This window comes from Mobula birostris, chromosome 11 (assembly GCF_030028105.1).
Source record: "Mobula birostris isolate sMobBir1 chromosome 11, sMobBir1.hap1, whole genome shotgun sequence".
NCBI lineage: Eukaryota > Metazoa > Chordata > Chondrichthyes > Myliobatiformes > Myliobatidae > Mobula > Mobula birostris.
In genome coordinates this window covers 109997967-110018752 of record NC_092380.1, presented here as the reverse complement: position 1 = coordinate 110018752, position 20786 = coordinate 109997967, and the positions used below count along the sequence as shown (strand labels likewise).

The window sequence follows — 20786 nt, the reverse complement described above, 5'->3', positions numbered from 1 at the left end:
ACTATCAACCCCTGCTTTAGATATACTCAGTGACTTCTGCAGTAAATATATTCAGCCATCTGTGGCAATGAAGTCCACAGATTCACTACCCTCTGGCTGAAGAAATTCTTCCTCATTTCTGTTTTAAAGGGAAGCCCTTGTTTTCCGAGTCTGTGCGCTCTGGTCCTAAACTCCCCCACTAATGGAAGTGTGTTCTCTATATGTCTTATGACCAATGCCTTATAAAGCTTCAACATTACCTCCTGGCTTTTATATCCTAGTCTGCTTGAAATGAATGCTAACATTGCATTTGCCTTCCTTACTAACATGAAAACCCTCAAGAAAATGAATCTCATGGTTGTGTACAGTACAGTGACAAATATTACTTTGGTAATAAATACTTTGGACTTTGAATATTATCACATTAAGTCACACTTTGGAATATATGTGTGTAAATAAGTTGTACACGTATTTATTGAACGGCCCCACAGGCAGTGATAGATCAGCAAGCAATTACCAAGGCTGAATTGCCTTTAACTGGTTGTTGTCACGGAGCACCATTGTTTGTCAATGGACAGGATGTAGGCTGTGTTTTGCAGATCTACTTCCCCACTAGACTGAGTCTCATGCCAGTTAGTCAGAAGAGGACAATTTGACTCCAACAGTCCCTCGGTCAGCAGTGTTGAGGGGCAAAGCAACAGGCAGGGATATGGTTGAAGGCCGAGGACAGTCAAAGTAGCAAAAGGAGAAAAGAAAATCTACCACCCATAAACCTGAAAGGAGTTTGTAAATTCTCCTCTGAATGCTGCCAATGGACGTGGCAGGTGCAGGTTTGATTTCAGCATTTAGGAGAAATTTAGATAAGTATGTGGATGGGCGAGGTGGGGGAGCACTGTGGTTCAGGTGCAGGTCAATGCACCTAGGCAAAATAATAGTTTGGCACTGACTAGATGGGCCGAAGGGCCTGTTTCTGTACTGTAGTGCTATATGACTCAATGCAGAGACAAGGAGTGTACCAACACACAAGCACACTGATACGTGGACACACACACACTCTCACTCATGCACGGTATCTTTATACCAACCAGTCATTAGAAAGTTAAAGTAAGTGTACATGTTTTATGATGGCTCAGTTGGTATGAAGAATAATAACCATTGCAAAAGCAATGAAAGACCACCCTACTCAGGTGTTCAACCAGTGTGCAAAAAACAACAGACTGTGCAAATACAAAAAGAAAAAAAAATAATAATAATAATAAATAAGCAATAAATATTAAGAATACCAGACGAAGAGTCCTTGAAAGTGAATCTATTGACTATTCCTTCTCCGTCCCCACAGACGCTGCTGGACCTGTTGAGTTCTTCCTTCTCAAACTATCAGACCAACTTTACTGTCACCACCAGATCTTGACAACAGTGTGCTTTGGCTGACTCGAAAAATTGCACCGCACCATCACCTTAACCAGTCTGCTTTCCTCCCACAGACCAAACGCAGTCTGGTTAGGTTAACTGGTCATTGTAAATTGCACCATAATTAGGCTAGGATTAAATAGGTGACCTGCTACACACAGCAGCTCTTTGCTCCACAAGGGTCTGTTCCGCACTGTAACCCTAAATAAATAAACAATAAAAAAAAAGTTCTGGGAGCCAGTAAGTGCCAGCTACATTACAAGCATTCACAAGCCTGGTTCTGGCTGGTGAGAGTCTCTGATGATGGATGCTGCTTTCCTGCAACAGTGCTCAATGTGGATGTGCTCAATGGTGGGTGGGCTTTACCCATCATGGATTGGGCTGTGGGCCTTTCTGTTCTTGGGCATTGGTGTTTCCGTACCAGGTCATGATGCAACCAGTCAGTATACTCTCCACCACCATGCATCCATAGAAGCTTGTCAGAGTTTTAGATGACATGCCGAATCTTCACAAACTTCTAAGCCGCTGCCGTGCTTTCTTCGTAATGGTGTGGGATTGGCCTAATAGTGTGAGGGTTTGGACTAGATGGTGGGGGTCCTTGATGATGGATTCAGCTTTCTTACAGCAGCACCCAGATAGTTAGAGTTCACCACACGAACCCCATTCACACAACATCCTATTTATACAAACAGATGAGACGCTTCACAGTGCTCCAAGTGTGATATCACCAAGGTCGGATACATTAGCTTCAGTTTACGAGGACTATATTCTGCAATATACACATTAACCACAACAGTGCAAAGGCTCTGGCCTTGTTTATCCAGCCACTCCTATTGGCACTGCTCGGATGATCAACCAACAGGAATGTGCACTCCTGCCTGTTCATTCACAGCAACTGAGAGCCAGCCTGACATTTAAAGTATTGTGCGGCAGACTTTCATGGTGTAGATTGTGGATAGAAACCATAGAAACCATAGAAAAACCACAGCACAGAAACAGGCCCTTTGGCCCTTCTTGGCAGTGCCGAACTATTTTCTGCCTAGTCCCACTGACCTGCACACGGACCATATCCCTCCATACACCTCCCATCCATGTATCTGTCCAATTTATTCTTAAATGTTAAAAAAGAAACCGCATTTACCACCTCATCTGACAGCTCATTCCACACTCCCACCACTCTCTGTGTGAAGAAGCTCCCCCTAATGTTCCCTTTAAACTTTTCCCCCTTCACCCTTAACCCATGTCCTCTGGTTTTTTTCTCCCCTTGCCTCAGTGGAAAAAGCCTGCTTGCATTCACTCTATCTATACCCATCATAATTTTATATACCTCTATCAAATCTCCCCTCATTCTTCTACGCTCCAGGGAATAAAGTCCAAACCTATTCAATCTTTCTTTGTAACTGAGTTTCTCAAGTCCCGGCAACATCCTTGTAAACCTTCTCTGCACTCTTTCAACCTTATTAATATCCTTCCTGTAATTTGGTGAGCAAAACTGAACACAATACTCCAGATTCAGCCTCACCAATGCCTTATACAACCTCATCATAACATTTTAGCTCTTATACTCAATACTTTGATTAATAAAGGCCAATGTACCAAAAGCTCTCTTTACGACCCTATCTACCCATGACGACACTTTTAGGGAATTTTGTATCTGTATTCCCAGATTCCTCTGTTCTACTGTACTCCTCAGTGCCTTACTATTTACCCTGTATGTTCTACCTTGGTTTGTCCTCCCAAAGTACAATACCTCACACTTGTCTGTATTAAACTCTATCTGCCATTTTTCAGCCCATTTTTCCATCTGGTCCAAATCCCTCTGCAAGCTTTGAAAACCTTCCTCACTGTCCACTACACCTCCAATCTTTGTATCATCAGCAAATTTGCTGATCCAATTTACCACATTATCATCCAGATCATTGGTATAGATGACAAATAACAATGGACCCAGCACTGATCCCTATGGCACACCACTAGTCACAGGCCTCCACTCAGAGAAGCAATCCTCTACTACCACTCTTTGGCTTCTTCCGTTGACCCAATGTCTAATCCAATTTACTACCTCTCCATGTATAAATAGCAACTGAATTTTCCTAACTAACCTCCCATGCGGAACCTTGTCAAAGGCCTTACTGAAGTCCATGTAGACAACATCCACTGCCTTCCCTTCATCCATTTTCCTGGTAACCTCCTCGAAAAACTGCAATAGATTGGTCAAACATGACCTACCATGCACAAAGCCACGTTGACTCTCCCTAATAAGTCCCTGTCTATCCAAATGCTTGTAGTTTCTGTCTCTTAGTACTCCCTCCAATAACTTACCCACTACCGATGTCAAACTTACCGGCCTATAATTTTCCGGATTACTTTTCGATCCTTTTTTAAACAACAGAACAACATGAGCCATTCTCCAATCCTCCGGCACCTCACCCGTAGACGCCAACATTTTATATATATCTGCCGGGGCCCCTGCAGTTTCAACACTAGTCTCCTTCAAGGTCCAAGGGAATACCCTGTCAAGTCCTGGGGATTTAACCACTTTAATTTGCCTCAAGATAGCAAGCACCTCCTCCTTTTCAATCTGTACAGTTTCCATGATCTCACTACTTGCTTCCCTTAATTCCATAGACTTCATGCCAGTTTCCTTACACTGTGCAAGGTTTCTTTCTGGTCCAGGATATAATGCAGTAAAGGGTTAAGAACACAGAACATTACAGCACAGTACAGGTCCTTCGGCCCACACCCACAGTGTTGTGGTTTCTCTTGCAGGATGTGCCTATCTAAGGGTCTCTTAAATGTTCTTCATGTATCACCTTCTGCCACTACTCTTGGTAGGGTGTTCCAGGAACCCACCACTCTGTGTAAAAAAAACTTATCTCAGACATCCCGCGCCCCCCCCCCATATTTTCGTCCAATCACCTTATAGTGATAAGCAACACACACAAAATACTGGAGGAACTCAGCAGGTCAGACAGCATATATAGAAATGAATAAACAGTTGACATTTTGGGCAGAGACCCTTCTTCAGGGCTGGAAAGGAGGACTAGCTAGAAGTTGACAGGTGAAGCCAGGTGGGTGGAAAAGGCAAAGGGCAGGAGGAGAAGGAATCTGATTGGGGATGAGAGAGGACAATGGAAGAAAAGGAAGGAGGAGGGGCACCTGGGGGAGGTGATACGCAGTTGAAGAGAAGAGGTAAGAGAGAGCTGAGAGGCCAGAGTGGGGATTGAAGAACAGGGAAGGTGGAGAGAATTTTTTTTTTAACCAGAAGGAGAAATCAATGGTCATGCCATCAGAGTGGAGGCTAACCATACAGAATTTGAGGTGCTGCTCCCCCACCATGAGAGTGACCTCATCATGGCAAAAGAGGAAGCTATGGACCGACATGTCAGAACAGGAATGAGGATAGGAATTCAAGTAGTTGACCACCATGAAATTCTACTTTTGACAGATGGAGCCTCACTATAGGAAGGATGTGGAAGCATTGGGAAGGGTACAGAGGAGATTAACCAGGATGCTGCCTGGTTTAGAGAGTATGCATTATGATCAGAGATTAAGGGAGCTAGGGCTTTACTCTTTGGAGAGAAGGAGGATGAGAGGAGACATGATAGAGGTGTACAAGATGTTAAGAGGAACAGATAGAGTGGACAGTCAGCACCTCTTCCCCAGGGCACCACTGCTCAATACAAGAGGACATGGCTTTAAGGTAAGGGGTGGGAAGTTCAAGGAGGATATTAGAGGAAGGCTTTTTACTCAGAGAGTGGTTGGTGCATGGAATGTACTGCCTGGGTCAGTGGTGGAGGCAGATACACTAGTGAAATTTAAGAGACTACTAGACAGGTATATGGAGGAATTTAAGGTGGGGAGTTATATGGGAGGCAGGGTTTGAGGGTCGCAACAACATTGTGGGCCGAAGGGCCTGTACTGTGCTGTACTATTCTATGTTCTAAGTTCTATGGAGTGTGAGTGCTCAACAAAGCGGTCCCCCAATTATTGGGGTAATTGGGAGACCGCTTTGCCGAGCATCTCCGTTCCATCCTTAAGGTTTTACCTTCGGTCCTTAAGGTTGTACACATGAAAGCTTCAAGCATCATGCAACGGGGAACAGATGCATTTCACAGGGTGGGTGCAGGTTATCTTCTCCTTGTCAGAATTGGAATTGGTTTTATTATTGACACATGTACCAAGATCCAGTGAAAAACCTGTCTTGCATACTGTACATACCGCTAAAATCATTCCATCGTGTATTGAGGCAGAACAAGATAATAACAGAATGCAGAATAAAGTGTAACAGCTACAGAAAAAGTACAGTGTAGGTAAACGATAGGTGCAAGATTACAGTGACGTAGATTGCAAGGTCAAGGGCCCATCTTAATGTACTAGGGAACCATTCAATAATTTCATCACGGTGGAGCAGAAGCTGTCATTGGTGATACGTGCTTTCAGGCTTTTCTATCTTTTACCTGATGGGAGAGGGGAGAAGAGAGAAAGTCTGGGATGAGTAGGCTTGGTCAATTATTACCAAGATACAGTGAAAAGCTGGTCTTGCATACTGTTCATACAGATCAAATGATTACACAATGCACTAACGTAGAGCAAGGTAAAACAATAATAATGCAGAATAAAATGTAACAGCTACAAAGAAAACAATTATAATAGAATGAGCTTGCAATAGTTTGCTACACTCCTGCCTAATTATTCATACAGTATCTTCTTTTCTTAGTAGCTGTTTTTTTAACAAACTATAAAAGTTTATTTACACAATTAATATACAAGGTACAGAGATTCAGCATTTACAATATGGTGAGTACACGCAGATTAAAATATGATTACTACCATCTATAAAATAGTCAATTCCCTGGGGAGGCCACCACTCCCGGAAATTCCCCGAAGTACCCATTGTGACCACATGTTCCCTCTCCAAGGACAGCCAGGCACGAACATATCCTCAGAGAGGGGCAGGCAGTCAGCCCTGGTACACCCCTCCACTTTGTGCCGCCTCCACCCATGAATGGCCATCTTAGAAACATAGAAACATAGAAAATAGGTGCAGGAGTAGGCCATTCGGCCCTTCGAGCCTGCACCACCATTTATTATGATCATGGCTGATCATCCAACTCAGAACACCGCCCCAGCCTTCCCTCCATACCCCCTGACCCCCGTAGCCACAAGGGCCATATCTAACTCCCTCTTAAGTATAGCCAATGAACTGGCCTCAACTGTTTCCTGTGGCAGAGAATTTCACAGATTCACCACTCTCTGTGTGAAGAAGTTTTTCCTAATCTCAGTCCTAAAAGGCTTCCCCTCTATCCTCAAACTGTGACCCCTCGTTCTGGACTTCCCCAACATCGGGAACAATCTTCCTGCATCTAGCCTGTCCAATCCCTTTAGGATCTTATATGTTTCAATCAGATCACCCCTCAATCTTCTAAATTCCAACGAGTACAAGCCCAGTTCATCCATTCTTTCTTCATATGAAAGTCCTGCCATCCCAGGAATCAATCTGGTGAACCTTCTCTGTACTCCCTCTATGGCAAGGATGTCCTTCCTCAGATTAGGGGACCAAAACTGCACACAATACTCCAGGTGTGGTCTCACCACGGCCTTGTACAACTCCAGTAGTACCTCCCTACTCCTGTACTCAAATCCTCTCGCTATAAATGCCAGCATACCATTTGCCTTTTTCACCGCCTGCTGTACCTGCATGCCCACTTTCAATGACTGGTGTATAATGACACCCAGATCACGTTGCACCTCCCCTTTTCCTAATCGGCCACCATTCAGATAATAATCTGTTTTCCTATTTTTGCCACCAAAGTGGATAACTTCACATTTATCCACATTAAATTGCATCTGCCATGAATTTGCCCACTCACCCAACCTATCCAAGTCACCCTGCATCCTCTTAGCATCCTCCTCACAGCTAACACTGCCACCCAGCTTCGTGTCATCCGCAAACTTGGAGATGCTGCATTTAATTCCCTCATCCAAGTCATTAATATATATTGTAAACAACTGGGGTCCCAGCACTGAGCCTTGCGGTACTCCACTAGTCACCGCCTGCCATTCTGAAAAGGTCCCGTTTATTCCCACTCTTTGCTTCCTGTCTGCTAACCAACTCTCCACCCACACCAATACCTTACCCCCAATACCGTGTGCTTTAAGTTTGCACACTAATCTCCTGTGTGGGACCTTGTCAAAAGCCTTCTGAAAATCCAAATATACCACATCCACTGGTTCTCCCCTATCCACTCTACTAGTTACATCCTCAAAAAATTCTATGAGATTCGTCAGACATGATTTTCCTTTCACAAATCCATGCTGACTTTGTCCGATCATTTCACCGCTTTCCAAATGTGCTGTTATCACATCCTTGATAACTGACTCCAGCAGTTTCCCCACCACCGACGTTAGGCTAACTGGTCTATAATTCCCCGGTTTCTCTCTCCCTCCTTTTTTAAAAAGTGGAGTTACATTAGCCACCCCCCAATCCTCAGGAACTAGTCCAGAATCTAACGAGTTTTGAAAAATTATCACTAATGCATCCACTATTTCTTGGGCTACTTCCTTAAACACCCTGGGATGCAGACCATCTGGCCCTGGGGATTTATCTGCCTTCAATCCCTTCAATTTACCTAACACCACTTCCCTACTAACATGTATTTCGCTCAGTTCCTCCATCTCACTGGACCCTCTGTACCCTACTATTTCTGGAAGATTATTTATGTCCTCCTTAGTGAAGACAGAACCAAAGTAATTATTCAATTGGTCTGCCATGTCCTTGCTCCCCATAATCAATTCACCTGTTTCTGCCTGCAGGGGACCTACATTTGTCTTTACCAGTCTTTTCCTTTTTACATATCTATAAAAGCTTTTACAGTCCGTTTTTATGTTGCCTGCCAGTTTTCTCTCATAATCTTTTTTCCCCTTCCTAATTAAGCCCTTTGTCCTCCTCTGCTGAACTCTGAATTTCTCCCAGTCCTCAGGTGAGCCACTTTCTCTGGCTAATTTGTATGCTGCTTCTTTGGAATTGATACTATCCCTAATTTCTCTTGTCAGCCACGGGTGCACTACCTTCCTTGATTTATTCTTTTGCCAAACTGGGATGAACATTTGTTGCAGTTCATCCATGCAACCTTTAAATACTTGCCATTGCCTATCCACCGTCAATCCTTTAAGTGTCATTTGCCAGTCTATCTTAGCTAATTCACGTCTCATACCTTCAAAGTTACCCCTCTTTAAGTTCAGAACCTTTGTTTCTGAATTAACTATGTCACTCTCCATCTTAATGAAGAATTCCACCATATTATGGTCACTCTTACCCAAGGGGCCTCTCACGACAAGATTGCTAATTAACCCTTCCTCATTGCTCAAAACCCAGTCCAGAATAGCCTGCTCTCTGGTCGGTTCCTCGACATGTTGGTTCAAAAAACCATCCCGCATACATTCCAAGAAATCCTCTTCCTCAGCACCTTTACCAATTTGGTTCACCCAATCTACATGTAGATTGAAGTCACCCGTTATAACTGCTGTTCCTTTATTGCACACATTTCTAATTTCCTGTTTAATACCATCTCCGACCTCACTACTACTGTTAGGTGGCCTGTACACAACTCCCACCAGCGTCTTCTGCCCCTTAGTGTTACGCAGCTCTACCCATATCGATTCCACATCTTCCCGGCTTATGTCCTTCCTTTCTATTGCGTTAATCTCTTCTTTAACCAGTAACGCCACCCCACCTCCCCTTCCTTCATGTCTATCCCTCCTGAATATTGAATATCCCTGAATGTTGAGCTCCCATCCCTGGTCACCCTGGAGCCATGTCTCTGTGATCCCAACTATATCATAATCATTAATAACAATCTGCACTTTCAATTCATCCACCTTATTACGAATGCTCCTTGCATTGACACACAAAGCCTTCAGGCGCTCTTTTACAACTCTCTTAGCCCTTATACAATTATGCTGAAAAGTGGCCCTTTTTAATGCTTGCCCTGGATTTGTCGGCCTGCCACTTTTACTTTTCTCCATAGTACTTTTTGTTTCTACCCTCACTTTACACCCCCCTGCCTGTCTGCACTGGTTCCCATCCCCCTGTAGTGAACTAACCTCCTCACGCCTAGCCTCTTTAATTTGATTCCCACCTCCCAACCATTCTAGTTTAAAGTCACCTCAGTAGCCCCCGCTAATCTCCCTGCCAGGATATTGGTCCCGCTAGGATTCACGTGCAACCCGTCCTTTTTGTACAGGTCACGCCTGCGCCAAAAGAGGTCCCAATGATCCAAAAACTTGAATCCCTGCCCCCTGCTCCAATCCCTCAGCCACGCATTTATCCTCCACCTCATCGCATTCCTACTCTCACTGTCGCGTGGCACAGGCAGTAATCCCGAGATCTTGGCCAGGCCCAGAAGCAAGCCCACCAGAAGATCCTCCTCATAACCCGCCCCTTCTGTACAGGGTGCCCCTAAATGGGGAGCCGGTAACGCTGTTGACGAAGAGGGTAAGGCAGTGCCCAAGTGAGTTAACTTCCTTTTGTTGCATTTTCAGTAATTTGGGTCTGGGTCTTAGGGTGTCCACGATTCAAAGCACATATAATATCAAAGAATGTATAAATTATGCACCTTGAAATTTGTCTACTTTCATTCAGCCACAAAGCAAGAAACTCAAGTAACCCAATTTAAAAAAGACCGAAAACCACTGTGTAGAGAAGGAGAGAGAGAAAAAAAAATGAGCCCCAGTACAGTTCATTCCCCAACCAGTCTCACCTCCACCCGCCTCCTCACTGTCTATGGCGATGGTTCACCACAATTTGCTTCAGAAAAGATGTTATAAGTAATGTTTTTAGTCGAATCTCTTGCCTTATGATTAACCAGTAAGCTGTCATACATCTTAGGTGGCGCCATCTTAAACCAAGGAAGTGTTACACAATCTATTGTCTTTCCTTCTCTGGGTACTCTTTAAGGGGAGAGAGATAACAGTGAACTATTGACCAGTTAGTATGGCTCTGGCAAGAAAAATCCCAGATTGATTAATAAGAAAGGAGACGGAGAGCTTAGTGACGTGGCAGCAACCAATCCCACAATATCAATAAGAGAGCTGGTCACTGACTTCAGAAATGGGAGGAATGCACATACTTCTATCTACATCAAAGGGCTTGAGTTTGCGAGGGTTGACAGCTTCAAATTCCCATGTGTAAACATCACCAATTGACTGTCCTGGTCCAAACACGTTGCTGTCATGGCCAAGGAAGTTAACTAATGCCTCTACTTCCTCAGGAGGCTAAAGAAATTTAGCATGTCCCCATCAACCCTCACTAATTTTTATCAATGAACCATTCTGATGAATGCACAATGGTTTGGTACGGCAACTCCTCTGTAAGTGACCGCAAGAAACCATAGAGAGTTAGGGACTCAGTTCAGCACATCACAGAAACCAGCCTCCCCTCTCTGGACTCTGACTGTATTTCAAGTTGTCTCAGTAAAGCAGCCAACATAATCAAAGACCCCAGCTACTCTGGACATTCTCTCTTCTCTTCTCCCCTTTCCCTTCAGGCAGATGGTACAAAATGGCTGCCAGCACATACCACCAGACTCAAAGACAGCTTCTATCCCACTGTTGTAAGACTCTTGGAAAGGCCTCGTACAATTTAATGAATTCTTGGTCTCACAATCTACTTCGTTATGATGTTTACCTGCATTGAAATTCCTCTGGAAGTGTTACACTTTATTCTGCACTGTTATTGTTTTACTTTGTTCTACCTCAATGCTCTGTTAATCAGTAGATGCGTATATACAGTACGCATGACAAGTTTTTCACTGTATCTTAAAAAACTAACACCAACACAAATAAGGAATGACAGGAGATCTCTCAGAAAATATTAATAAAGCTGGGAAGAGTCAACATCAACTAATGAATTGAAATCAGGTTGGAGTAATTTGTTATGAGTTTCAGTAGGCTGCATCTGACAGAATAGATATAGGCAAACCAGCTGATATGGTGAACTTAATCTCTTCTGGGCTCTTTAATAAAGATCTTTGACTACCTATGACAGGCTCTCCAAAGCACCAGAGATACCACCAATGTCATTGCAACAGAATCCTCCAAATCAATAAGTGAACCAACATCAGCAATTTCCCAGTTCACCATCACCAGTATCAAGATTCCAGATATACTCAACTGGACAGCTCTCATGCCTGCATCAGACCCTTGAAACACGTGCTTTTGCAAAGGTGCAAGATTACCAGAAAAGCAGAGAACGAAGATACAAAGATGTTTTCAAAGCCATTGAGAAAATGTATTCTCCGTCCAATTTGTAAAGATCACTGACCTCTGGAAATAGAGGTGTGCCCAGGAAGGAAGAGAGAACAAAGAGATTTTCTTCAACAGGAACATGTAGAGGCCAAGTGAAAATCTCAGGAGTGCACCACCACTCAAACAAATAGCAGGATTCTTAGCAGTGTGGAGGAACTGCAGGCTCTTGGGGTTCTGTCCTCTGGGGGCGTAGCTTCTTCTGTTTGAAATCATTGGATCCTCGAACTTGCTCTCTCACATTCCAGGTCCACATCCATAGATCCCTCGAAGTTGCCGTGCAAGCTGATAGCATGGTTTGAATTCAACATGTGGTAATGCTGCAGCTCCATAAAAATCTGGTTAGCCCACACTTGGAGTATGATATTTTGTCTGGTCACCTCATTATAGGAAGAATGTGAAAGTTTCAGAGAGGGCGCAGAAAAAAAAATTACCAGGATGCTACCTGGATTAGAGGGAATATCTTTGAGGAAAGCATGGGCATTTCTCTTTGGAAAAGAGGAGGATGAGAGACGACTTGATAGAGCTACTGTATATAAGATGATAAGAGGCATAGAGTGGACAGCCAGAGACCTTTCCACAGGTACAGGCTAATATGATGGCACATAATTTTAAGGTGATTGGAAGAAAATACTGGAGGGATGTCAGAGGCAAGTTTTCTTTTACACGAGAGTGATAGGTGCATGGAGCAGATGGTGGTAGAGGTAGATACATTAGGACAATTTAAGAGATAGGCACATGGATGAAAGAAAAATGGAGGGCTATGTGGGAGGGAATGGTTAGGTTGATTTTGGAGCCACACACACAAAATGCTGGAGGAACTCAGCAGGCCAGGCAGCATCTATGGAAAAGAGTACAGTCGATGTTTACGGCTGAGACCCTTCAGCAGGACTGGAGAGAAAAAATAAGGAGTTAAAAGGTGGGAGAGGGGGAGGAAGAAACACAAGGTGATAGGTAAAACTGGGAGGGGGAGGGGTGAAGTAAAGAGCTGGGAAGTTGATTGGTGAAAGAGATACAGGGTTGGAGAAGTGGGGATCTGATAGGAGACGATGGGCAGGTAAGGAGATAAGGTGAGTGAGGGAAAAGAGGATGGGAACAGTGAGGAGGGCCATTACCAGAAGTTCAAGAAATCAATGTTCATGCCATCAGGTTGGAGGCTACCCAGATGAAATACAAAGTATTGTTCCTTCATCTTGAGTGTGGCTTCATCACGACAGCGGAGGAGGCCATGGATAGTCATATCGGAATGGGGATGGGAAGTGGAATTAAAATGGGTGGCCACTGGGAGAACCCGCTTCTTCTGGAAGACGGAGCATAGGTGCTCGGTGAAGCAGTCTCCCAATTTATGTCGGGTCTCACCGAGAGAACCGGACACTGTAAATGACTCCAACAGACTCACAGGTGAAGTGTCATGTCACCTGGAAGGACTGTTTGGGACCCTGAATGGTACTGAGGGAAGAGATATAGGGGCAGGAATAGCACACATTCTGCTTGCAAAGACAAGTACCAGGAACCTCCCACCTGATGGCATGAACATCGATTTCTCGAACTTCAGGTAAATTTCTGCACCATTCCCCCTCCCTTTATCTCTTTGCCTGCCCATCGCCCCCCTCTGGTGCTCCTCTCCCCTTTTTCTTTCTTCCATGGCCTTCTATCCTCACTTATCAGACGCACCCACCCAGCCTTGTACCTCTTTCACCAATCAACTTCCCAGCTCTTTACTTCACCCCTTCCACTCCTGGTTTCGCCTGTCACCTTGTGTTTCTCCCTCTCCTTCCCCCACCATTTAACTCTATTCATCGTTTTCTCTCCAGTCCTGGTGCAGGGTCTTGGCCCAAAACATAGATGCTGTCTGGCCTGTTGAGTTCCTCCAGCATTTTGTGTGTGGGGCTTGGATTTCCAGCATCTGCAGATTTTCTGTCGTTTGAGATTGATTTTGGGGTAGGTTAAGAAGTCGGCACAACATCGTGGTCAGAATGGCCTGTACTATGCTGCACTGTTCTTTGTTCTGTCACTGAACTCCCAGTTCACGATTCCCAGCATCAAGACTTTTTGACTCAGTTACACTCAACCAGCGCTGATGGACAGAACATTGTGCTCTCATGCCTATACCAGACCATAGAAACACATGCTTTCTCCAGAGCAAAACATTACCAAGACAATAAAGGAGAAAGATACAAAGATGCTTTCACACCCACCTTGATAGAATGTAGTCTCTGTCCAATTTGTAGGGATCACTAAACTCTTGAAATGGATGTGTGCCCAGGAAGGTACTGAGAACAGAGAGTTTCTTCAATGGGAGCATGCAGAGGCCAAGTAAAAATCTCAGGAGTTTACCAACAGTCAAACACACAGAATACTCTGTCAAATGCCAGCTGTGGCAGAGTCTGGTGACCCCACACAACAGGAGTGAAAGAAAGTCATTTCTAACTTCCAAAGACTGTTACAATACAAATGTATGTCAGGTAATTTATGCAAATTTGCAGCCACGGATTTGTAGACTTTCAAGAGCAGACGGTATGGTTTATATTATTAATTTAATGCGCGACTGTGAGCCAGCTGTCAGTAACTGATGTAGTGCACGATACCCCTCACTACCAGCTGCCTGCAGCTCAGCATTGTTCATGCAGTGAGGTTACAGCTGCAGCGTTGTGTAAGTAGATCAACAGCAGGCTAATCCTGGCAAACCGAAGCACTGTCCATCCACGTGCACCTACCCGATGTGACGCTCATCAAAACGGGGCCAGATCGTCACAACTGCCAAACAAGGGCCATCACGTGTACATAGATCACCATCAGCAGCTAACAATAAGAGACCAGAAGCATAAGAGCACTGAGGTACCAGACTTGGGTCACAGAGTGGGAATGTCAAAGTTCAAAGTACATTTATTATTGAAGTATACACATGTCACCATATACTACCCTGAGATTAATTTTCTTACAGGTATTCATGGCAGAACAAAGAAATACAATAGAATCAATGAAAAACTACACATAAGCGACTGACAAACAACCAATGTGCAAGAGAAGACAAACTGTGCAAATACAAAAAAATTAAATAAATAAACATAAAAATAAATAAATAAATAGATATTACTGAAAACATGAGTTGTAGTACTCTTGAAAGTGAGTTCATAGGTTGTAGAATCAGTTCAGTGATGAGGAAGTGAAGTTAAGAGTGACAGGTGAAAAGTTTAAGGGGAACATGAGGGAAAACTTTTTCACTCAGAAGGTCGTGAGAGCGTGGAACAAGTTGTCAGCAGAAATGGTGCAGCATGCGAGCTCAATTTCAATGTTTAAGAGAAAGTTGGATAGGTACATGGATGACAGGGGTATGGAAGGCCATGGTCCGGGTGGAGGTTGAGGTGAGTAGGGAGCTTGAAAGATTTGGCAAAGACCAGGTGGGTCTGTTTCTGTGCTGTACTTTTCTATAACTCTGAGTTATGCACACTGGCTCAGAAGCCTGATGGTTGAAAGGTAATAACTGTTCCTAAACTCTTACCTTTAATTCAGGAGGCTCAGTGGATAAACATCTCATAGTTTGACAGCATAGTGATTTTACCTATGCCCAATGTGGACAAATTAATCAACATGTCCACATGAAGCCTCACTATCCAAGAAAACTATACTTTAAATCCATGTACAATTTATAGAAAGATTAAAGGAACGTGCTTGATTTGGGTATTGGAAACTGAAGAACACTAATCTATTTTGGGTAGAAAGCCAGAAAGATCAAGTCAGTGAGTCTGGGTCAGGGACTGGAGGTTGGAGACACAATGTCTGCAAGTCCACGACCAAGGATTAGAGGCCTGGAGGTGATCTGTCCTGCGGCTGGAGGCCTGAACACTGTGGGAATGCTACGTTATTGCCAGAATGTGTGACGACTCTTGAGGGCTGGCCCCAGCACATTCTTGGGTGTGTTGGTTGTTAATACCAGCAACATATTTCACTTTATGTTTTGATGTATACGTGATAAACAATTCTGAATCCACTTCTACACTCACAGGCCACTTTATTAGATACTTCCTGTGCCTAATAAAGTGGTCACTGGATGTACGTTAGCGGTCTTCTGCTGCTCAGCCCATCCACTTCAAGGTTCGATGGGTTGAGCATTCAGAGATGCTCTTCTGCACACCGCTGTTGTAACATGTGGTTACTTGAATTACTGTCAACTTCCGGTTAGCATAAACCAGTCTGGCCATTCTCCTCTGACTTCTTTCATTAACAAGGTATTTTCTCCCACAGAACTGCCACTCACTGGATATGGAGGAACAACACCTTATATTCCTTCTGGGTAGCCTCCAGCCTGATGGCATGAACATCGACTTCTCTAACTTCCGTTAATGCCCCACCTCCCCCTCGCACCCCATCCGTTATTTATATACACACATTCTTTCTCTCTCTCTCTCCTTTTTCCCCCTCTGTCCCTCTGACTATACCCCTTGCCCATCCTCTGGGCTTCCCCCCCTCCCCCTTTCTTTCTCCCTAGCCTCCCTAGGCCTCCCGTTCCATGATCCTCTTACATCCCTTTTGCCAATCACCTGTCCAGCTCTTGGCTCCATCCCTCCTCCTTCTGTCTTCTCTTATCATTTTGAATCTCCCCCTCCCCCTTTCAAATCTCTTACTAGCTCTTCTTTCACTTAGTCCTGACGAAGGGTCTCAGCCCAAAACGTCGACTGTACCTCTTCCTAGAGATGCTGCCTGGCCTGCTGCGTTCACCAGCAACTTTGATGTGTGTTGCTTGGATATTTTTTGTTTATTTTGGACAATTCTCTATAAACTCTAGAGACTGTTGTGCATGAAAATCCCAGGCAATCAGCAGTTTCTGAGATACTCAAAATTCCCCTTCTGGCACCAATTAATCCACAGTCAAAGTCACTTAGATAATTTCTTCCCCATTCTGATGTCTGATCTAAACAACTCAACCTCTTGCCCATGTATAGCACTTAGCACAACCCTAGTACAGCTCGGGGTATCAGAGATCACAGTCCAATTCTGACGTCCTCGGTAAGGAGTCACTGTACGTCCTCCCTGTGTGCTCCTGTTTCCTCCCACATTCCAAAAGTGTAGGTTAATTGGTCATTATAAATCGTCCATGATTAGGTTAGGGTTAAATTGATGTTATTGGGGATAAATAAAATAAAAATAAAAGATAGATAGATAGACTGACAAATAGAAAGTTAGATAGACCAACAGATAGGTAGAAAGATAGATTTACTGACAGACAGATAAATAGACTGACTGACAAGACAGATAGATAGAAAGATAGATAGACTGGTTGATTGACAGACAGATATATAGATCATGCTGTGGTTACATTAGCTCATCCAGCCCCCTCAAACCCATGACTCACTTAACCAGGAGGATGAGAAGGTCTTGCTAGAGGAGTATATGATGATAAGAGGCTTAGATAGAGTGGACAACGAGACATTTTCCCCAGGGCAGAAGTGGCTAATATGAGGGGGCATAATTTTAAGGAAATTGGTGGAAAATATGGGGGGGATGTCCGAGGCAGGTTCTTTACACAGAGAACATTAACCACATGAAACGGCCTGCCAGGGGTGGTGATAGAGGCAGATAGATTAGGGACATCTAAGAGACTCTTAGATAGGCACATGGATGTTAGAAAAATGATGGCTATAAAAGAGGGAAGAGCTGGATGGATCTTAGATTGGGTTAACCGGTCAGCACAACATTGTGGGCAGAAAGGCCTGTACTGTCATAAACTCAAGATTTTGTAGATGCTGGAAATCCAGAGCAATGCATACAAAATGCTGGAGGATCTCAGCAGGTCAAGCAGCATCTATGGAGAAGAATAAACAGTCAACCTTTCAGACCGAGACCCTTCATCAAGGCCTGTACTGTGCTCTGTTTTATGTTTGATGCTCCTACTCTCTCTTGACTTTCACTCTGTCCCGAGGTTTACAAGTGCCCGCTCTCACCTGCCATTCCATTATCGGTTCACAGCACTGCGTTTACATTAAAGGACTAGAAACTGCAAATCCAATACAGCAGGGGTCCCCAACCTTTTTTGCACCGCAGACCGGTTTAATATTGACAATATTTTTGCGGACTGGCCGACCGGGGGCTGGGGATGTTCAAGTAAGGTTAAACTCACCTCAACATGTCTTTTACAGTTAGTGTTGCCAACATTCTCACTCCCAAATAAGGGAAAAAGTAGCAATCAAATCCCAGGACACTTGTGTTTACCCCAGGAAAGACTACTATGACCATGAAGCCTTGCACGGGCACCTGTGTGTGCATGCGTGACGTGTGTATATGTGACGTGCGCTTTTACGTGCCGATTTTTTTTCCCACAAATCGGTTTTGGCTTAATCTTCCCGACTACACTGTACATACATTATTTCTACTTTATATAGGCTGTGTATTTATCATATCATTCCTGCTTTTACTATATGTTAGTGTTATTTTAGGTTTTATGTGTTATTTGGTAGGTTATTTTTTGGGTCTCGGAACACTCAAAAATTTTTCCCATATAAATTAATGGTAATTGCTTCTGCGCTTTACGCCATTTCGGCACGAAAGGTTTCATAGAAACCCTCTACCTTAGTGGGGGAAAAACGGGACAAGGGCGGTCCCGTATGGGACAAACCAATTTAGCCCAATATACGGGACAGTTGGCAACCCTATGTTCAAGTTCAACAGTGCGTGACAGGGAATGAGGAAAGGTGCAGCTGACTCATATCATTTCCTCGTGGCCCGGTAGCACATGCTTTGCGGCCCGGTGGCTGGGGAATGCTGCAATAGAGAGAGACAAGTCCAAATCCCAAAACGATGAGAGACTATTAACATTCAATGATTAAGTAAGGCTAGCATTAGAAAGTGTGACCAAGAATTTTCCACAAAATCACTTCGAATTCAATACTATTATCCTTAAGAGAAGAGAATTTGCCAATGTGATTCATCTGCTCTATAGTTATCTTTAGGCCTACAGTCTTGTGATTGAGTTTTAATTGCCTGGCGAATTAGCCTAACAACCCTCTCTATACAGAACCGGGTTCAAGGAGAGTTACAATACTCTGCAAAAGTCTTAGGCACCTTAGATTTTTTTATATGATTTCAGATGGTATGTCCTCCACAGAGCTCTGATTTCAACATCTTCGAGGCTGGCTGGGATTACCTGGAGAGACAGAGGCAAACGAGACAGCCGAAGTCTGCAGAAAATGTGTGGCAAGTTCTCCAAGATGCTTGTAAAAGCTGACCAGCCAATTTTCTTATAAAACTGCACACCAGTGTACCTAAGAGAACTGATGCAGTTTTAAGGGCAAAGGTTGGTCATGCCAAATATTGATTTGATTTAGTTTTTTTTACTGTTTACTGCTCTTTATAGTAATTTTTCTGATATTCAGAAACTTTTTGTTTCATTATTTTGAAAGCAATTTTGCCTTACAGAATTTTGTTTATTTGTGCTTAAGACTTTTGCACAGTATTATATTACCTGACAACCATCAGGCCCCTGAACCAACATGGGTAACTTCCCTCACCTCAACTCTGAACTGATCCCACACCCTATGGACTCACTTTCAAAAACTCTACAACTCAAGGTGCCACAGTAGCATAGCAGTTAGTGCGACACTGTCTAGCAATTGAGGGAAGTACAGTTCCCATACTAGACAGGATGCTCTCAATTGTGCCCCTGTAGAAATTATGGGATGGGTAGTAGGGATCCTCAACAATGCTTCGGCCCTTCATACACAATGCTCTTGGTAAATGTCACAAATAGGAGTGGGAGAGACCCTGGTGATTCTCTCGGTAGTTTGTAGGGTCTTGTGATCCAAAGCCTTGCAGCTTCTGTACGACACAATAAAGAAACCAGACAGAACACTTTCACCAATGGTGCTCCTGTAGAAGGTTGTTAGAATGGGGGCAAGGAGCCTCGCCGACCTCAATCATCTCAGAAAGTGTAGATGCTGCTGTGCCTTCTTGATGAATGAGGGTGTGTTGTGGGTCCAGGTTAGATTGTCCGTTATGTGCACACAAAGGAACTTCATGCTCTTCACTCTCTCCGTGGCAGGGCCATTGATGTGCAATGGAGAGTAGTCAACCGGCACCTTCCTGAATCCACAATCATCTCTTTTGTCTCATGCACATTGAGAGTCTGACTGTTGTTCAAACAGAATTTGACAAGCCTTTTTACCTCCTCTATGTATGTCGACTTATCATTGCTACTGATGAGACCAACCAACGTAATATCATCAGTGAACTTGATGATGTGGTTTGAGCTGAATCTGGCTTTGCAGTCGCAGGTCAGCAGTGTGAACAGCAGCGGACTGAGCAAGCAACCCTGAGGGGCACCAGTGCTCAGCAGGATGGAGCTTGTGGTGTTGCTGCCAATTCAGACTGACTGCATTCTTCCCATAAATTAGTTTTCCGTAAATGTTTTTAAATGATTCATCTATAAGCTGCAAAACATCTAACTAATTCATGTAATCTAAGACGGTGATAACACACCTGATTCTAAATGATTTAAGTGATCAAGATCAAGTTGCAAGGTGTTACAACAAACCAAAAGACTTTGTAACAGCCAGAACACAAAGGTGGCATCTTGTAATGCCCATGACACAAAGTCGAGTTTATTATCACCTGCGCAACTACATCTATATACAGGTACAATGAAAAACTTCCTTCAAAATTCAAAACTTCAAGTTCAAGTGGGCATACTCAGTAAAGCCAAGAAACAGAACAGAATCAATGAAAGACCGCACCAACAAGATGGGTAAATAACCAAAGTGCAAAGAAACAACAACGTGCAAATACAAAAGACAAAAATAATAATAATAATAATGATAATAATAAAAATTTACACAAGTCAGATAAAACTCCTAAGGGTATATTTTCAACAATGAAAACAGGACTCAGCACTCCATGCAAACATACGCAATTCTGATTGCAATACACACCACTAAACTTAAGTGAAAGCACAACTCAGAAAAATGAAGAAATTATCACTACGGAAGGAAAGGTAAACCAGTGGAAGAACATGACCCTCTGTAGAAGTCATCCCCATGATCTGAGCAGACTAGATGTCGACAAGGAAGCGTTGAACGCCTGGCTCAGAGTTGGAGACTTCT

At 43.7% G+C, this 20786-nt stretch overlaps 1 protein-coding gene across 6 annotated transcripts in view; it reads right to left on the bottom strand.

The window, feature by feature from the left end:
- hipk3a (homeodomain interacting protein kinase 3a) overlaps positions 1-20786 on the bottom strand; it is a 249625-nt gene that overhangs the window by 77517 nt on the left and 151322 nt on the right. The window lies entirely within an intron of this gene.